At 33.8% G+C, this 6,627-nt stretch overlaps 1 protein-coding gene across 2 annotated transcripts in view; it reads right to left on the reverse strand.

The window, feature by feature from the left end:
- Positions 1–5,931, reverse strand: part of oc (homeobox protein OTX2) — a 44,653-nt gene extending 38,722 nt beyond the window's left edge. The window contains exon 1 of one of the 2 annotated variants that reach the window (XM_075298246.1): positions 5,016–5,931. The gene's annotated coding sequence lies outside the window, so the exon portion shown is untranslated. The remainder of the gene's footprint in view (positions 1–5,015) is intronic. The other variant, XM_075298244.1, reaches the window with a different exon arrangement.
- Positions 5,932–6,627: the final 696 nt, after the last annotated feature.

A 6,627-nucleotide genomic window follows, 5' to 3' on the forward strand; every position in this document is an offset into this window, starting at 1 on the left:
ATGATGATCGTCATCAGCTTCATCATCATTGTGGTGATCGTTGTCAGCCGCTGTAGTTGTATTTTTGGGTTTTTTAGGAAACCCCCTTTTTTGAATTAATAATATCAACATTTGGTGATTTTGTTTTCTATTTTTTTTTTTTGATTTGGTTTGGGAGTTTTTCTTCTTTTTGTGTTGAAATAATTTATTCAATTTCAATATGTAAATGTGCTTCTGATTAATAAGTAATAATAACTTGGGCAGCAGCATCTTTCTAATTTATTGCTCTCCATTGGACCATAGAGGAGAAAAAAAATATAAGAAACCATGAATTCCCCCAGATCCATAGAAGAAATCAACATAGCCTGGAAAAAGGTTTTTTGGGAGTTTTTTTTTAAGAAATGTGTGAAAAATGTGGCGGTTATCTTTTGATTATGTGACTAACTAACATTAGCTAGATCATGGAGAAAACAAATCAATACCAGCCCCTTTTGCCCTCAAATATGAACTTAATTGGCTTTCCCAAGAGAGCCTTTGGGTAAAAAAAAAAAACAAATCCCCACAACATGTCACTAATTTAAAATTGTTTAAATTAGGCTATGTTTATTTCCAATCCAAAGATTTTGAAAATTTTCGGTTTTCTTAGTTATCTTAGAATTTCCTGTTGAAAACGAGTAGTTTTATTTGTGTTTTCACACGCTTTCTGTTAATATGTCTTTCGTGTCTCTAGATCACCGGCGAATAATGACATCACAGGCCCCATGCTGAGCCAAATGATTTTTCGAAAAATATTTCTTTAAAAGATTCTTCCAAAGGTATGACAAACTCATAAAGGCTTTCCGGTAGGCACATGTTTGACAACTACGGGGTTTTTACTTTAAAGAGAGATCTATCATTAAGGAATATTGGTTTTGTATTATAAGCAAAAAACAAAACCCTTCAGTGTTCCGAGTAAACAATATTGATTTGAAGAAAAAAGAATTTTTACTACAATGAAGATGGAGAAAAATATGAAAACCCATTAAAAAAAATAAATAAATATTGTATAACTCTTGGCCAGCCAATCGCTATTTTTATTTGTATATATAAATATGGTCAATAAGTCTTTGTTATTAGCAGTCTCAAGTACATACTTTTATTAAATATCTAACAATAAATTTATAATCAGTTGTGGCGCCGTTTTTTTTTTGCTTTTGCAAATTATCAATACTATTATTATTTTTATTCAATACAAGTACGAATGAAAAAAACAAACACAAACATTGGCCACGTTTTCGTTTAAACAACACCCTCGAACTGAATGTCATTGCCTTTTTTTTGTTTTTTGCCTGAGGTGTTTCTCTTCACGTAATGCGAAGCATATTTGCTTTGAAACGTAATGTGTAGCATGGATATATTTGCATTTAAAGTTAATTTAGAGAAATAATTTGAGATAATTAATTTTATTCGTAATTAATTTGATATTCTGACATATGTTCGTTCAGTGGGTGAGGTTGACAATTTGCAATCTAAAGAGCGAGATTTATAAACTAATGGGTGGCGAGAATACACCATAGGAGGGTGGTTCGAAAAGTTCTTCACTCGTTGTGCAAAGCCACTTACTACCTTCTAGTAGATTTTCGTAAAGCGATACAAAATTCAACCAAATCATATAATCCTGCTTCCCTCAGGTACACGGACTATAAAAAAATTGAAAAAAAAAAATGGCTCAGTGAAATAAGAAAAAAAATGGATGCAGTGTACAATGATCCTTTTCGTGGGTTTTGACGAGCACTGATGGAAAAATCTTCGTAATATAACTTTTGTTTATTTATGTTTATTCAAATTTATATTTTGCAAATAAATGAACCCTTAAAAAAATTTTCGTAATATTACCGAAATTTGTCATTACAAATCAGCTAATGAAAGAATTTCATAAGTACAATGAAATGTTTCGTTATTATAATAATTTTTTATAATAATTTTTTACTAAATAATGAATTATTTCATTATATTAGTGAACTTTTTCTTTGTTGGAATGATATATATTCATTATGTCAAGGAAATAATTTCGTTGAATCAATTTTAATGACAATAATGCCACGGATTTTTGATGAACCAACAAAATGCATTCTTTGACATATTGCAATGAAACTTTCTATAATGTTTCGTTATTAAATCAAAAATTAATTAGAATAAAATTTCATTATATTTATGAATTTGCTTCATTGTTTCAATTTTAATGGCACGTTTCGTTAAACTTACGAAGTTTTATTAATCACTGTGCCTGGAAACGTATAGCACGGTGAAATAAGGCAACAGAACTCTACGATATCGGATCGGAGGGTGACCTATTAAATATAACTCAGACAGTAGGTACTGCAAGCGATCCTATGGGTGCAACATTTGCTCACTCTGGATAGTAAGCGCAACCGATTGATCATTTCAAAGCTATTTTGGAGGCTCTGTAATCACAATCCGAAAGAGTATTTGAGTCGTTTTGCAGCAGTCGAGTAACATGGATGTACTACAAGAAATCCGAAGCCATATCTATTTCATAAGATTTTATGGGTCACCTTGGTATTCGTCTGATTTGCTTGAAGTTAAGAAAGTATCCAGATCTATAGAAGATGTGATGAACATGCTTTATATCGGTCTATTATTTGCCATATATTCTATATCTCCTGATTTTACTTCTAGGGCATATTGATGTCGATCTGTTTGGAATTTGGATGTTAGTTAAGGGTCGTAGTGAGCCACCGTGGTGCAATGGTTAGCATGCCCGCCTTGCATACACAAGGTCGTGGGTTCGATTCCTGCTTCGACCGAACACTAAAAAGTTTTTCAGCGGTGGATTATCCCACCTCAGTAATGTTGGTGACATTTCTGAGTGTTTCAAAGCTTCTCTAATTGGTGCAATGTGGAACGACGTTCGAACTCGGCTATAAAAAGGAGGTCCCTTGTCATTGATTTTAACATGGAATCGGGCAGCACTCAGTGATAAGAGAGAAGTTCGCCACTAAGGTATCACAATGGACTGAATAGTCTTTGTGTGTACTGCTAAGTAATGGAGTCACAATCCGCTGAATAACTATCCTACGGGAATTTGGTTTTAATTGCCTCTGACGGAGCTATCACAGAACTGGTATCTGTGACCAGTTAGTTGCAATTTTTAAATAGTCGTAATTTATTTATTTTCGTACTCGTTTGATATTAAAATCTTAGATCCATTGAGATTTTAATATCAAGCTTTTTCACATTTTCCCCCATTTTCATAAAGCTCCGTTAGTCTTCCGTTAACTAACCAACTTTTGAACCGTATTATGGGCGAAGCTGTCATCTTGCATATATATTGCATATGCTAGTTAGGAACTTAACTGAAGAAATTTTTTTAGTTAAAGTTAACTGGAGAGAAGATATTTGCAATTTACTTTCTGTTAACTGGCAGTTAAAGCCTAACGGAGCTACTTGAAAATGGCCGTTAGTTAAATAAAATTATCAGAATAACCTATTGTTCGACATATTTCAAAAGTTTTTTTCTTTTTTTTAATTTTGGGTTCGATTGGGATGCCCAAATTGAAACAGATTTCTAAGAGTTTGTCCGAGACTGGTTCCTGAGGACCTGTATATGGGGTGCTCCTGCGAAATTGTCCCAGGACATGTCCAAGACGCGTCCTAAAATGTAAATTTACTCCGTCAATGACAAACCCATGTTAAAGTGACCGGTAAGGGACCGGTCACTTTAACATACGTTTTGACCAGACCTGGGACTGGTCCATACACACCAGGGACTAGTCCTGTACCGGTTCTGTGGTTGATCCATTTCCTGTAGGGTAATAATGGAACCATAATTAAAGTTCGAGAATGGGCTGTACCGACTTGACTACTTGAGGGCTTAGTTATAATCCGAAATGCTTTATTCATAGTTCCGAAAGACTACCAGGCAATATAGTCCCCAATATAGACTGATTCTCCAAATATATTTTGATTAATTTTTTAGATAGTCTAAATGTGGACCGGTGTTACTATTTTATTTCTTCAATGAAAAAATTTCATTAATACAATTAAAATATTCCTAATAATAATGAAAAATTTCGTTGTATTAACGAATTTGTTCCATTGGCTTACTTTTAATGACATATTTCGTTAATATAACGAAACTTTTTCTATTAGTGTTGAGCTTAAAGAAGTTGCATCTTTCTATAGTTGGGAATTTGATGATGTTGTAGACCTCTAAAGAAACCTCTTTTATATTGAGTGATCTTTTTAATTTGCTTCTTGATCATCAATATTCGTCTGATTTGCTTGAAGTTAAGAAAGTATCCAGATCTATAGAAGATATAATGAACATGCTTTATATCGGTCTACAGACAAAAAAAATTTCATTAAAATTGAGCTAACGAAAATTTTGCATTGATATAATGACAATTTTTCATTAACACAATGAAATAAATCGTTAATAGTACGACACGTTACGTTGATTAACAGAAAATTCGTAATAATAACGAAAAATTTCATTGTATTAACGAATTTGTTTCATTGGCTCACTTTTAATGAAACATTTCGTTAATATAACGAAACATTTTCTATCAGTGTATTATTTGCCATATATTCTATATTTCCTGATTTTACTTCTAGGGCATATTGATGCCGATCTGTTTGCAATTTGGATGTTAGTTAAGGGTCGTAGTGGATCCGCGGCCCTTTGTATGCAAGAATAACATAAAATGTTATTAACATTTTGCCGTATTGGTATTTTATATTTAAAGATTTTTAGCCAACGGTACCTTTCTTGAAACAAAATCTAGGATTTACCACGATTTTTTTAGTGTAACTAGTTTTGTATACAATAAAGTAAATCCAACTGTACTGTACACGGAACGACAATTAATTATTGTCAATGGGACAAGCAAAGAAATTCAAAACAAAATTTTAGCGACGGCATTTGAACAACTCCTGAGATTGCGAGACTTACTAATTTGAAACTAGCTTTGACAATAAATCCAAACCATTTGATAAGTAATTCTTAGCAAATTCCTTAAAAAAATCAAACTTACCGATGACACTTAAAGCACGAAAATGATGCTTTTCAAGGTTACAGCACGTGTTAATGAATGTATTCCAAAATTCGGTAGGTGTAAAGGTTCACGACACAAACTCTCCTTTTCTTGGTTAATTCTTTGAATCAATTTGGTTTTTGTTTATTTTACAATATTCTAATTAATATTGTTTTGCGGTTAACTTTTAAGGAAATTTGAAATTTCCTTGCACTCAGATAAGTCAGTCCTCGACAATCACTTTGTTTAGAGAACTGGACAAGAAAAATGTATTGATTTTTGTTGTTTTCTTTTGCGATAGCGTGTGTTGGTTGTTATAGGGTTTCCGTAGTGTATTCCGTTTTGGATTTTTGTTAAATTGTATTTCAATTTTTCTTATTCCTCTATTTATTTTTTAGGTTTTGAATTATTTTTACAAGTCAAAGCGAACAAAATGTACACACTGGCTTGACTTAACTTGGGCGTAAGAACTACTAAGCTTGGCACCTCACTCTGCTGCTGGGGGTACGTTGTAAATTTGTTGTTTATTTGTTTTTCTTGCACTGTTTTCCTAGATGTGGGGGGTTCCCACTTTACGATTGCTTGTTGGCTTGGCTTATTTGTTGTGATTAGAGCGCTTTAGCCAAGTTTGAAATGTAATTAAAAATCAAAGTAAACCATAGAACTTCTTTTTGTTTGTTTATTTCTTCTATTTTTTTTGTCAATTTTCTTAGTTTTGATTTAATTAAATGAATGCCAAAGCGAACGAATGCATGCAGCGACGGCGGCGGAAAACGTGAGCGGCGGCGACGGTATGAATACTGACTGCTCAAAAGACAAGTAATAAACAAACGGCCAGCGGATGATGACGACAAATACACCACAGACACAGATTTCACAAGAGACACAGTACGAATTCGAACGAACGTTACTTTGAAACTGAACGTAGTTCTATGGACAAAACACCTTTTGCCACAAACACGAAACGTAAAAGCAGCAAAAGACACACCGATACACATTGGCACGGTATTGGTGCGGTGTTAGTGGTGGTTGGTTCTGGCTAACAGCTCTCATACATTTTTCATCATCATCACCGTCCTCGTCGTAGTGGTGGTAGTAGCCAGTCGTTTTGTTGTGACTCTTGTTATTCGTAGTCATCGTTTTAACGAGCTACAACGAGTTTACAAGAGGTGTATGTGATGTGGTGTTAGTAGGGTGGTGGTAGGTTAACCAAATGTAAACAACACAGCCATCTAAACCATTAACCATCGATGTGAGGCCATTCCCCAAACTCACCTACATATATGATGAATGAGAGTGAAGAGAACTAACCCAGTGTGAGAGTGAGATATATGTGAGCACCGAAATCGTCAAGTTCTTCTACCTCAGAAGACAGATAGAGACAGATAGAGTTGTCTTCGTTATATTTAATGACCAGCATGGGGAATGAGAACACTAACAACTAACCTTAAAAACGGTAGCTTTGGATATTGTTGTTGCTATTGATGTTGTTGTTATTGCTGTAAGCAAAATAAAAATACAAACATTTATTATGCTCGGTGTGTATGGTTGCGAATACGTACGTACATATTTCTTTGTTGTTTTTTTTTTCTTGCCTTTAGTGAGGATGCGA

This window comes from Haematobia irritans, chromosome 3 (genome assembly GCF_050003625.1).
Source record: "Haematobia irritans isolate KBUSLIRL chromosome 3, ASM5000362v1, whole genome shotgun sequence".
In the NCBI taxonomy this organism is placed as follows: domain Eukaryota; kingdom Metazoa; phylum Arthropoda; class Insecta; order Diptera; family Muscidae; genus Haematobia; species Haematobia irritans.